Source organism: Peromyscus leucopus, chromosome 1 (assembly GCF_004664715.2).
Source record: "Peromyscus leucopus breed LL Stock chromosome 1, UCI_PerLeu_2.1, whole genome shotgun sequence".
NCBI lineage: Eukaryota > Metazoa > Chordata > Mammalia > Rodentia > Cricetidae > Peromyscus > Peromyscus leucopus.
The window spans coordinates 96,205,477-96,218,573 of NC_051063.1; the positions used below are offsets into that span (position 1 = coordinate 96,205,477).

A 13,097-nucleotide genomic window follows, 5' to 3' on the forward strand; every position below is an offset into this window, starting at 1 on the left:
TACAGAATCTGTAAATGCATGGTCCTGAATGCTGGGAGAATAGACTGGAACAATTTGCTGTTGTTCTCAAAGTTCTGCTGGTAACTTTGTCTTGTGAATAATCCCTGTAACATCCTTGAGCCATGTGAACAGTCCGTGAACAGTCCATGTTTCCTCTGATTTCAGCCTGTTGGTTGCTGGACAGCTCCCTTTGAACTGTAATCCTCTTTGAATTTGTGCATATTGGCTGTCCTTCCATCCTCTGGAGCATTAGAGATTAAAAATACTATAAATGCAAAGCGCCATGCTCTAGGGGCTAAAGGCAGGTTGAGCACATTATTCTGCCTGCAGAATGTGTTTGATGAGCTTTCCTTGAAAAATTGCCATCCCCCCCTTTTCTGTCATAACGGAATTCAAAAAGTCTTGCTCATTTTTCTTTCCTGTCATTGTTTTTTGTTTTGAAGAGTGATGATCTTCAAGACCATCTTCAAAATCTGTGATGATCCTGAACAGTAAAGAGTAAAACTCCCTTTCCCCTGGTTCAAATAGCTTAAAGAAGTACTATTGAGTGTGAGTGGAAGACACTTCTGCTTCTCAGTGTTGTATATGGTATAGAGTTCATTGTAGATGTGACTTCCTTCCCTTGAGAATCCAGGCACTTATGGTCAGTGTTCCCATCTTGAGGGTTTTGGCCTTTATATTTTTTTCATTCCTGAGATGCTCATCTCTTGCTTCCTTCTCATCAAGTTTCTGCTCAGATGCATCCTCTTTAGATTTTGCCAGATGACCCCAGTTAAAGTAAAGCTCCCCTCAGGACCACTTTAAAGGTGGTCTTGACCAACAGTTATGGTATATCCTGTCATATGTCATGCACACAGTGTGCAGACACTCACTGAATTCCAAGGAACAGGAATTAGGTCCCTGCCTCAGACAACTCCTGGTTTAGTAGGTCTAGTAGAGGAAAACAGATGAGTACCAATGTTCAGTTGCTGGTATTCATCTGGTCTACACTGGGAACAGTGGAGATGAACATATGCAACAATTTGTTTTTGGAACTTAACAAAGGCTTTATAGTTTTTTCTTTCTTTTCCACTCCAAGATCTAGTACATGTACCATGCAATTTGTCTGTTTAAGCACATGAGTCAATTTCTTTTGCATATTCACAGTTGTGTAGACATCACCCCATTAAATTTTCGAACATTTCATCACCAACCCCCAAGGTAATCTGTACATTTTAGCTGTTATCACCCTCCACATTTCCCCATCTGTAGTCAAAGGCAGCCAGGCATCTTTTTCTGCCTCTGTAGAATTACCTCTGCTCTTCCTAACTGGCTTTTTTGTTTTGTTTTGTTTTGGTTTTTTGAGACAGAGTTTCTCTGTGTAGCCTTGGCTGTCCTGGAACTCACTCTGTAGTTTAGATTGGCCTCAAATTCACAGAGCTCTGCCTACCTCTGCCTCTGAGTGTTGGGATTAAAGGTGTACGCCACCTCTGCTTGGCCTGACTGACTTTTTAAAGCTAGCATAATGTCTCAAGGTTCATTTATCTTCTAGCATATGCTTCATTCCTTTTAATGGCTGAATACTAGTCCATTGTGTTGATAGGTCACATTTTACTGATCTCTTTGTTAGTTGAGGATATTTGTTTTGTTTGTTTGCTTGTTTTTTTGTTTTTGTTTTTGTTTTTTTGCCTTTCAGCTCTTAGAAATAATGCTACCATTTGTTTAAAGATTTCTGTGTGGACTTATATTTGTGATTGGAACTAAGAGTGTGATTTTCTAGTTGTATAGTTATATTTTACTTTTTGAGATACTGCCAGACAGTTAACAAACCAACTTTACCGCTTTAAAGGCCTATTAGCAGTATGTGATGGTTCTGATTTCTCCGCATCTTGCAAACTGTAGGGACAAAGTTGAAATGACTCCAGCCATCTTGGGTCATAACCACCATGATTGCCCTTGAGTAATCCTAGTTAACTTCTGGCATAGTTTGTAGACAAAACCTTTAGAGTGGTGTTTGGGACTGTATTAGCAGAGCCCAGTGCTGTTGAGAATGTGCCTGACATTTTTGACATTAGCTTGAGATAAACACGGTGTGTTCCTAGGTTTGGAGAAACCATTCTGTCCTGATGGTGCCAAAAGCATCCTTCTTCTGACCCAGATAATGGAAAGTCACCAGACTTTTTGCTGTTTTGATTACCATACATCTGTCAGTTAGTCCCAAATAAATGACATTGAAGTCCTGGGTCTCTACCTTGCACCTTGCAGCTGGTGTAGCATTCATTGCATGCCCTTCTGATTACAGCTGTCCTAATGAGTCGGAAGTGTCATCTCCTGTGGTTGTATTTGTACTCTCTGGTGACTGATGGCATTGAGGAACATTTTTGGAGGGGGATGTGTGTGTATTTGCTTTTTGTATATCTTCTGTAGAGAAATATCTATTCAAGTCTTTTATCTTTTAAGAATTGGGGAGCTCGTCATTTTGATGTTGAGTTGTATGTGTTACTAGATACTCCATTTACTAGTCAAATATCTTCTCCCATTCAGTGTGTTGTGCTCACTTTATTCAAAAAAGGTTTTAAATTTTGATGAATTTCAGGGTTTTTTTTTCTTTTGTTACTTTTAGTGTCAGATATGTCTAAGACAAATCATTGTCTTATCTGATGATTTATTCCTATGTTTGCCAGTTCTATTGTTTATGCTGCTGCATTTACATCTTTGGGCCTTTGAAGTTATTTTTTGGCATATGATAGGAGGCAAGAGTCCAATTCCATATGGGGGTGTATAGTTGTTCCAGCACCATTTATTGAAAAGACTGCTCTTTCTCATTGAATTGTTTTTGGCACCCTTGTAAAACTCAGCCATCTATAACATGAGTCCATGCCTACATTTTCATTCTGTTCCAATAGTCTACCCATTGCCCCCCCTCCACCTTTTTTTCCAGAGCTGAGGACCAAACCCAGGGCCTTGCACTTGCTAGGCAAGCGCTCTACCACTGAACTAAATCCCCAACCCCCACATTGCCCTTTTGAAACTATAAAGTTGCAGTCCTGTAGGTTTTTCTTTTGCAAGATGGTATAGGATTTTATGGGTCTTGTGACCAGCATTTTAGTATTAATTTAATGACCATTTCATTGATTCCTGAAAGAAAACAATAACAACAACAAAGAGCCAGATTTCACTAGATTATGTTGAATCAGTTTTGAGAATATTGCTGTCTTACTGATGTTAAGCTTTCAATCTATGAACACAGGATTTCTAGTTATCTAGATCTTTTTCTTTCAAAGAACCTTCAGTTTTCATTATTTAACACTTGTTTTGTTAAATATACCCCTCCAGGGCCGGAGAGATGGTTCAGTGGTTAAGAGCACTAGCTGCTCTTCCAGAGGTCCTGAGTTCAATTCCCAGCAACCACATAGTGGCTCACAACAATCTCTAGTGTGATCCGATGCCCTCTTCTGGCATAAAGGCATATATACAGATAGGGTACTCATACATAAAATAAAAAATTGTTTGAAAAAAAAATATATATGTATATATATATACCCTCCCTATTTTCTTTTTGATGCTATATTGTGAATATTTTGAGATTGTTCTTTGTTAGACCATAGATACATGATGCTTATGTGTTGAGCCTGTGCTTTGCCACTCGCTGAACTTGTTTATTAGGTTTTTTGTTTGTTTTTTAGAAATGTGAAACTTTTTTTTTTAAGATTTATTTATTTATTATGTGTAGTGTTCTGCCTGCATGTATCCCTGCAGGCCAGAAGAGGGCATCAGATCCCATTATAGATGATTGTGAGCCACCATGTGGTTGATGGGAAGTGAACTAAGGACCTCTGGAAAAGCAGTCAGTGCTCTTAACCACTGAGCCATTTCTCCATCCACATATTATTTTTTTTTAAACATAATCATGTTGTTTTCAAATGAGAGGGTTTTACTTTCATTCTAATCTACATTCCTTTTGCTTCTTTTTCGTGCTTAACTAGACTAGCTGGAGTCTAGTACTGTGTAGAATAGAAGTGATAAAAGCCAATATTCTATCTCAAGAAGAAATTTCTTGTATTGTTAAATATAGTGTGGGTAGGGGTGACTTAGTTGTCCTTTATCAGACTGAGGAAATTTCCTTTGTGTATAATTTGTTGAATGTTTTTGATCATGGGTTGGATATTGAATTTTATCAAATGCTTTTACACTGTCAAGGTGATTGTGTGGTTCGCTTTTAATTCCATTGAAATGGTATTTACATTAATTGACTTTTAGATATTAAACCAACCTTACATTCTTTGGCTAAAAATGAAGAGGCAATTCTAAAGTGTGTGTGTGTGTGTGTGTGTGTGTGTGTGTGTGTTTCTTTTTCCTTTTTTTTTAAAAAACTGTTGAGAACTAGGACCTGACCTAAGGTTCCCTGAGGCCCTGATGCATGGAGAAGAACTATAGCTCCTTTTCTAAACCAGCAATATACTTGGTAGAGCCAATAATAGCATGGGGCAGGGCCGTGGGGGAGCTGTGGTTTAGGATCCTGAGAACCCAACCTGTCTACCCTAAGGGGCTATGGTTATCTATCCCAAGGCCCTTAAGATATCTTATGTTCCTTTTTTGCAACATTGCTAGATTAATTTCCCACCATCTTTGTTCCATTGTATAATTTTTTTTTGCTGGCATTGTCCCATTTTCCCTTTCAGAAAAAAACTGTATATAAGATAACATACTTCTTTTTGTTGTTGTTGTTTGTTTGTTTGTTTCAAGACAGGATTTCTCAGTGTAACAGCCCTAGCTGTCCTGAAACTCACTATGTAGCCCAGGCTGGCCTCAAACTCATAGAGATCTACCTGCCTCTGCTTCCAAGTGCTGGGATTAAAGGCATGCGCCACCACTGTCCAGCTGGTGCCATACTTCTTAATAAGCTTGCTTGGCAAAGGACATTATTTATGCAAGACCTCTGACCCCAGCTTTACTGTTTTCTTTATCTTCTCTTCTCCTGGAACTCTCCCTTAGACCCTGTCATTAACCATCCAGTGGAAGAGAATTTCAAATAGAGGAAACATAGGGTCTTGAAAAAGACTAAGAGTTTTGAGGTCTGAGACCAAAGATGTTGACAGAAAGACCAAGTTGTGGAACTTTTTTCTTTTGTAGTTGAGGAGTCTGGATTTTATCCTAGTCATCATAAGTTACAAGAGAAGTGTTGTAAACTGTTCCAGTCTTGGGTGACTGATGGTTTACCCCAGTGGGAATAGGGAAGAAGAAAGGCCACAAGATGTTGTCCTTTTTTTTAAATGGTTGCTTCCTTTTTTTTTTTTTTTTTTTTTTTTTTTTTTGATTTTTTTGGTATTTTCTTTTTTTAAAAATTTTATTTTATTTTACAATACAATTCAGTTCTACATATCAGCCATGGATTCCCTTCTTTCCCCCCCCTCCTCCCTCTCTCCCTTCCCCCATCCCACCCCCATTCCCTCCTCCTCCAGGGCAAAGCCTCCCCTGAGGACTGAGATTAACCTGGTAGACTCAGTCCAGGCAGGTCCAGTCCCCTCCTCCCAGGCTGAGCCAAGCGACCCTGCATAATCCCCAGGTTTCAAACAGCCAACTCATGCAGTGAGCACAGGACCCGGTTCCACTGCCTGGATGCCTCCCAAACAGATCAAGCCATTCAACTGTCTCACCCATTCAGAGGGCCTGATCCAGTTGGGGGCCCCTCAGCCATTGGTTCATAGTTCATGTGTTTCCATTCATTTGGCTATTTGTCCCTGTGCTTTATCCAACCTTGGTTTCAACAATTCTCGCTCATATAAACCCTACTCTTTCTCGCTAATTAGACTCCCGGAGCTCCACCCGGGCCTAGCCGTGGATGTCTGCATCCAGATTCCTCAGTCCTTGGATGGGGTTTCTAACATGACAATTAGGGTGTTTGGCCATCCCATCACCAGAGTAGGTCAGCTCGGGCTGTCTCTCGACCATTGCCAGCAGTCTATTGTGGGGGTATCTTTGTGCAGCTCTGTGGGCCTCTCTAGCACTTTGCTTCTTCCTCTTCTCATGTGGTCTTCATTTACCATGGTCTCCTATTCCTTGTTGTCCCTCTCTGTTCTTGCTTCCTTTTAAGCCATAGCTGTCTGAATCAGCAACTGCAACTCCGTAGTAGAGTTAGGCCAAGGGCCGTAGCTGGTGGGAATTCTGTTCCCTTGGGCTCCAACTCTTTTTTTTTTTTTTTTTTAGTAAAACTGAAATTTATTATAAGCCACAGTCATCCTAGGGACCTCCATGCTATATATATAGCCTCTATGGTTCTATGGGTTGTGGTCTGATTGTTCTTTATTTTATATCTAGAATCCACCTATGAGTGAGTACATACCATGACTGTCTTTCTGGGTTTGGGTTACCTCACTCAGGATGATTTTTTTCTAGTTCCATCCATTTGCCTGCAAATTTCATTGTTTTTCTCTGCTGAGTAGTACTCCATTGTGTATATGTACCACATTTTTTTCATCCATTCTTCCGTTGATGGGCATCTAGGTTGTTTCCAGGTTCTGGCTATTACAAATAATTCTGCTATGGACATAGCTGAGCATGTATCTTTATGGTATGAATCAGCATTCCTTGGGTATATGCCCAAGAGTGGGATGGCTGGGTCTTGAGGTAGTTCGATTCCTAATTTTCTGAGAAACCGCCATACTGATTTCCACAGTGGTTGTACAAGTTTACATTCCCACCAACAGTGGAGGAGTGTTCCCTTTGCTCCACATCCTCTCCAACATTGGTTGTCATTGGTGTTTTTGATCGTAGCCATTCTAACAGGTATAAGGTGGTATCTCAGAGTCGTTTTGATTTGCATTTCTCTGATGATTAAGGATGTTGAGCATTTCTTTAAATGACTTTCATCCATTTGTAGTTCTTGTTTTGTGAATTCTCTGTTTAGCTCTTTAGCCCATTTTTTAATTGGACTGTTCAGTACTTTGATGTCTAGTTTCTTGAGTTCTTTATATATTGTGGAGATCAATCCTCTGTCAGATGTGGGGTTGGTGAAGATCTTTTCCATTCTGTTGGCTGTCTTTTTGTCTTATTGACTGTGTCTTTTGCCCTGCAAAAGCTTCTCAGTTTCGAGAGGTCCCATTTATTAATGGTTGTGCTCAGGGTCTGTGCTGTTAGTGTTTTATTTAGGAAATGGTCTCCGGTGCCAATGCATTCAAGAGTGCTTCCTATTTTCTTTTCTATTAAGTTTAGTGTAACTGGATTTATGTTTAGGTCTTTGATCCACTTGGACTTGAGTTTTGTGCATGGTGACAGATATGGATTTATTTGTAATCTTTTACATATTGACATCCAGTTATGCCAGCACCATTTGTTGAAGATACTTTTTTTCCATTGTATAGTTTTGGCTCCTTTGTCAAAACCAGGTGTTCATATGTGCATGGATTAATGTCAGGGTCTTCAATTCGATTCCATTGGTTCCGTATGTCGGTTTTTATACCAGTACCAAGCTGTTTTTATTACTATAGCTCTAGAGTAGAGTTTGAGGCCAGGGATGGTGATGCCTCCAAAGGTGGCTTTATCATATAGGATTCTTTTAGCTATCCTGGGTCTTTTGTTTTTCCATATAAGGTTGAGTATTTTTCTTTCCAAGTCTGTGAAGAATTGTGTTGGGATTTTGATGGGGATTGCATTGAATCTGTAGATTGCTTTTGGTAAGATTGCCATTTTTACTATGTTAATCCTACCTATCCATGAGCATGGTAGATCCTTCAATTTTCTTATATCTTCTTCAATTTCTTTCTTTAGAGATTTAAAGTTCTTATCAAAAAGCTCCTTCACTTGTTTAGTTAGTGTTATCCCAAGGTATTTTATATTATTTGTGGCTATTGTAAAGGGCGATGTTTCTCTGACTTCTTTCTCAGCCCTTTTATCACTTGTGTATAGGAGGGCTACTGATATTTTTGAGTTGATCTTGTATCCTGCCACTTTACTGAAGGAGTTTATCAGCTGTAGGAGTTCCCTGGTAGAGTTTTTGGGGTCACTTATGTATACTATCATATCATCTGCAAATAGTGAAAGTTTGACTTCTTCCTTGCCAATTTGTATCCCTTTGATCTCCTTATGTTGTCTTATTGTTCTTGCTAGAACTTCTAGTACTATATTGGATAAATATGGGGAGAGGAACAGCCTTGTCTTGTTCCTGAATTTAGTGGTATCACTTTGAGTTTCTCTCCATTTAACTTGATGTTTGCTGTTGGCTTGCTATAAATTGCTTTTATTATGTCTAGGAATGTTTCTTGTATTCCTGATCTTTCTAAGACCTTTATCATGAAGGGGTGTTGGATTTTGTCAAAGGCTTTTTCAGCGTCTAAGGAGATAATCATGTGGTTTTTTTCTTTCAGTTTGTTTATATGGTGTATTACATTGATTGATTTTCGTATGTTGAACCATCCTTGCATCCCTGGGATGAATCCTACTTAGTCGTGATGGATGATTGTTTTGATGTATTCTTGGATTCGGTTTGCCAATATTTTGTTGAGTATTTTTGCATCAATGTTCATGAGGGAGATTGGTCTGTAGTTCTCTTTCTTTGTTGCATCTTTGTGTGGTTTGGGTATCAGGGTAATTGTAGCCTCATAAAAAGAGTTTGGATGCCGGGCGGTGGTGGTGGTGCACGCCTTTAATCCTAGCACTCGGGAGGCAGAGGCAGGTGGATCTCTGTGAGTTCAAGGCCAGCCTGGTCTCCAAAGCGAGTTCCAGGAAAGGCGCAAAGCTACACAGAGAAACCCTGTCTCGAAAAACCAAAAAAAAAAAAAAAAAAAAAAAAGAGTTTGGTAATATTCCTTCTGTTTCTGTTGTGTGGAACAATTTGATGAGAATTGGAATTAGTTCTTCTTTGAAAATCTGGTAGAATTCTGCGCTGAAACCATCTGGTCCTGGGCTTTTTTTGGTTGGGAGACTTTTAATGACTGTTTCTATTTCCTTAGGGGTTATAGGTCTCCACGTAGTTAAAAGGGAGGTGTGTTTTGTGGGGTAACTTACAAGTGAATGGATAGTTTACAGAATCTGGGAAAGGCATGGCACAGTCCGGCGGTGTTCTCTGGAGAACTCTGCTCGGTCTACCTCCAGCGTCCAGGGTCCAGCAACCAAGAGAGCGGTGCATCTGGATCTTGGTCTTCAGGGTCCTCCCTTGGCCCCGCCTTGTAGGTGTGGCAGTTACCAAAGCCTCAATGGGGGTTGGAACTTCCAGATCAAAGCTGGAATGGCTACCAGCTACAAAATTGTTTATCTGGTCTTGATTTAATTTTGGTATGTGATACCACTCCAGAAAATTGTCCATTTCTTTTAGATTTTCCAATTTTGTGAGTACAGGTTTTTGAAGTGTGACCTGATGATTCTCTGTATTTCCTTGTTGTCTGTTGTTATGTCTCCCTTTTCATTTCTGATTTTGTTAATTTGGATATTCTTTCTCTGCCTTTTGGTTAGTTTGGATAAGGGCTTGTCTATCTTGTTGATTTTCTCAATGAATCAACTCTATTTCATTGATTCTTTGTATTATTCTCTTTGTTTCTATTTTATCGATTTCTGCTCTCAATTTAATTATTTCCTGGCATCTATTCCTCCTGGGTGACTTTGCATCTTTTTGTTCTAGAGCTTTTAGGTGTGCTGTTACGTCACTATTGTGAGATTTCTCCATCTTCTTTATGTGTGCATTTAGAGCTATGAATTTTCCTCTTAGCACTGCTTTCATAGTGCCCCATAAGTTTGGGTATGATGTACTTTTGTTTTCATTGAATTCTAGGAAATCTTTAATTTCTTTCTTTATTTCTTCCTTGACCTCCTTCTTCTTTATGTCTTCACTGAAATGACATCTGATGTCTTCTCTCGAGGGTTCTGAGTAAAGTGTGTCTGTAGACTTCTGGCTATTTCAGTTAAAGTTTCAGTCTCCTGAATCACTATATATACTATTCCTGCTTTATTTTTCTTCTTTGTATTTATCATTATCTTTATTGTCTCTTTTTCTACTTAGAAGGGAGGCCCCAGTAGGGCAGGGATTTATGTTCATCTCCTCATGGCTGTATGTCCAGCTGTAGATCAGGGATACATAATGTAGATAGTATTTACTGTACACATGGAAGAATGAATGAATTAGTGCATGCTGCCTCCTAGGTATCAAGATTTTCACTATTAGAGTTTGTGAGCTATAATCATTGCCATTAATTGTGTCATTCTTTATGGTTACATAATTGGTATTGCCTTCATGTGCTAAACTAGTATGGATTTTATAAGTTATATTCACAAAGAGCTTTAAGTGAGATGAGTATGTTGTATGATACAAACAAAAATAAAAATATGTATTCATTAGAAATATGTCCACATTTTAACAGTTGTTATATCTGGACTGTAAGATCATGGGTGGCTTTTATTCTTTACATGTTTCTCTGCTTTTCTTATATGGGTATATAGTTCTTTTATGATCAGAAAAGAATATATAATGGCTCTTTCTTCCCATATCCCTAACCCCCCAACTGGAAGACTTATTTTCAGAATCTACTGGAGAGCTACAGCATGCCTGCTTCTCTATAGTGTTAGAGTTCACCAGCTACTCTTATGTTCTGCAAAATGCAGCAACAATTACCTGGATCTTTTTCAGACTTCATCTTTACTTTTGTAATTCATACATTTTTCTTTAATTCAGTGGCTTTATCTCTCAGTTCTGTTGGTAGAAATTATTTGATGAATAGACTTGATCATACCTTCCTCTGGAACTTCCCCGCTTAGTATTGTTAAGTGTCCATTTAACCTGAAGATTGCCCCTGTTGATAGAATGCATAGAAACTAAAAGCCAAGAAGTTCTGCTTTCTCTGCATCATGTTTATCACCAGGCAAGTTCCCTTTTTGCTCTAACCTCACTAAGAACACTGTTTATTTTGCTGACATTTTTGCAGATTTCAGCTTGTTTTGGACCATAGCCTCCTTGCCTAGCTTTTGGAAGTCGGAGTCATTCATGCTGATTGCTTCTGTGTTTGTTCATCTTTCTGACCTTTTACAAGGACTTATCTCCTGACTTCACTTTATATTTACTTTTCCATCTTTTTTTCCCCTACTTGTTGAGATTTTTTTGAAATGTCCAGCCACAAATGTACTTGAAGAGCTTTCCAGGTCTCATGACATGGAATTGAGTCTCTCTGTTTTAAAAACTTCTTAAACCTGTCTTCCTGAGCTTGAACTGCACAGCTCCTGCTCTGGTTACTATAGCCACTAAGAGGGTATTCATTTCTTCTTGGTCATGGTAGCGATCCCTTTGCTTACTGTACGTACCTTTTGTAGAACATAAACATCAGCACAATGGGTCAAGCTAACACTCTGTCCAGTGTTAGTTGAATCAGACTTTGAATGACTTCAGGGTAGTAGAATTCTCCAAGATGCTAGAACTGGCATCAGCAGAGTCTTGTCCACCACCTCCACTGGCTGGGAGCCTTTCCCGCTCCCAGTCATGTATCTGAGCATGCCTGCCATGGTGTCCTATAAGCCCTTCACTTTCATACTTAAAAGGGATGGTTCCTTACTGGCCACTTTCCAGGGCACTCATTCCCTGGAATAATAGCTCAGTCTCTTTTGACACTATGTACTTCAGTGATGTAGGGCTCATTGAGTCTTGATTTCTTTGAGCTATAGAAGCGCCTCCATATGCATTATATGCCACATATATTTGATTACTCTTTGTTACTTTAATTGGTAGCTTTGTATTGGTATATAAGTGCCCAAGGACAGATGTCTTAACATGTCTGTTATCCTTATGAAACATCAGACATGTGCTCTGAAGGAGTGTTCAAAGAATATAGGAGATGGGAGCCTAGCAGGAGACTGGAAAGGAAGAAGTCAGAGCTGTTCCAGCTCCAATGTTAAGGCCTGTTGTGTTAAGTATTGCCGCTACAACATTAATGTTCAGGGAGAAGCTTCTGCATCTTTAGGACCTGGCCATTAAGACCATTCTTGAATTGTGGTTAGCAGAGATACAAACACATCCAGTTCTTTATTGATTTATTTGCCCCATTAAGACCTTTCATGAACTGCTCTAATAAGAAATATAAACACATCCAGTTCTTTATTGATTTATTTGCTCAAGAATGAAATGCTACAGATGGTTAATGCTACTTTCAGAAAATTCTTTTGTTAATAGTGTGAGAGTGTATTTGTGTTTGTCTCATGAGCAATATGGTGGTTATTATCAAGTGAAAGTAAAACTCAGCTCTGGAACACCATTAAGCTTTTAGCCAGATCTAAATGATACACTAAAGGAAAACTTAATGATCAAATAAACCTAAATATGGGAACGCTTTCAATAAACTGTTTGGATTGAGTCAAGTTACATTTTATTGAATATTTAAATACTTTTAGAGGTTGTCACGCAGCTACTTTCAGTGTTAGAAAAACTATACATTTTAATGTCTTTAGTATTTTTATTCTGCTCTTTTCATCTGCTTCTTTAAAATCTTTTATTACATCTATTTATTTATTTAGAGGAGTAGGTAAGAAAGTGTGAGCCACAAGACAGGAGCCAATTCTCTCCTTTCATTTTATGGATCCTGACTCCAGTCATGGGGCCTGGCAGCAAGGACCTTTGCTTACTGAGCCATTACTGGCCCTCATCCATTTCTTTTACTTGTGTATGATGCATGTGTGTAGCATATGTACATGCAAACACACACACACACACACACACACACACACACACACACACACACACACGGAGGTTAGAGGACCTCAGATGTTAGTCCTTGCTTTCTACTTTGTTTGAGACATGGTCTCTCTGCAGCTGGGTACACCAGGCTAGCTGGTTTGCTAGCTTGTAGAGATTTTTGTCTCCATGTCCCATCTCATCAAGGGGGTGTTGGTATTACAATCCCAGGCTGTTGAGTGGTTCTAGGGATCCAGACTGAGGTCCTCACTCTTGTGTGGTAAGTGCCTTTACTGCTGAGCCATTCCCAAGCCCCATTAAAGCAAGTCTTTAAAAATAACACAAATTGGGGTTGGGGATTTAGCTCAGTGGTGGAGCGCTTGCCTAGCAAGCGCAAGGCCCTGGGTTCGGTCCTCAGCTCTGAAAAAGAAAAAAAAAAAAAAAAAAAAACAAAACAAAAAAAAAAACACAAATC

The 13,097-nt window shown here is 39.2% G+C and overlaps 1 protein-coding gene across 4 annotated transcripts in view; it reads left to right on the forward strand.

The window, feature by feature from the left end:
- The window catches only part of Ric3 (RIC3 acetylcholine receptor chaperone), a 53,112-nt gene that overhangs the window by 677 nt on the left and 39,338 nt on the right, over positions 1-13,097 (forward strand). The window lies entirely within an intron of this gene.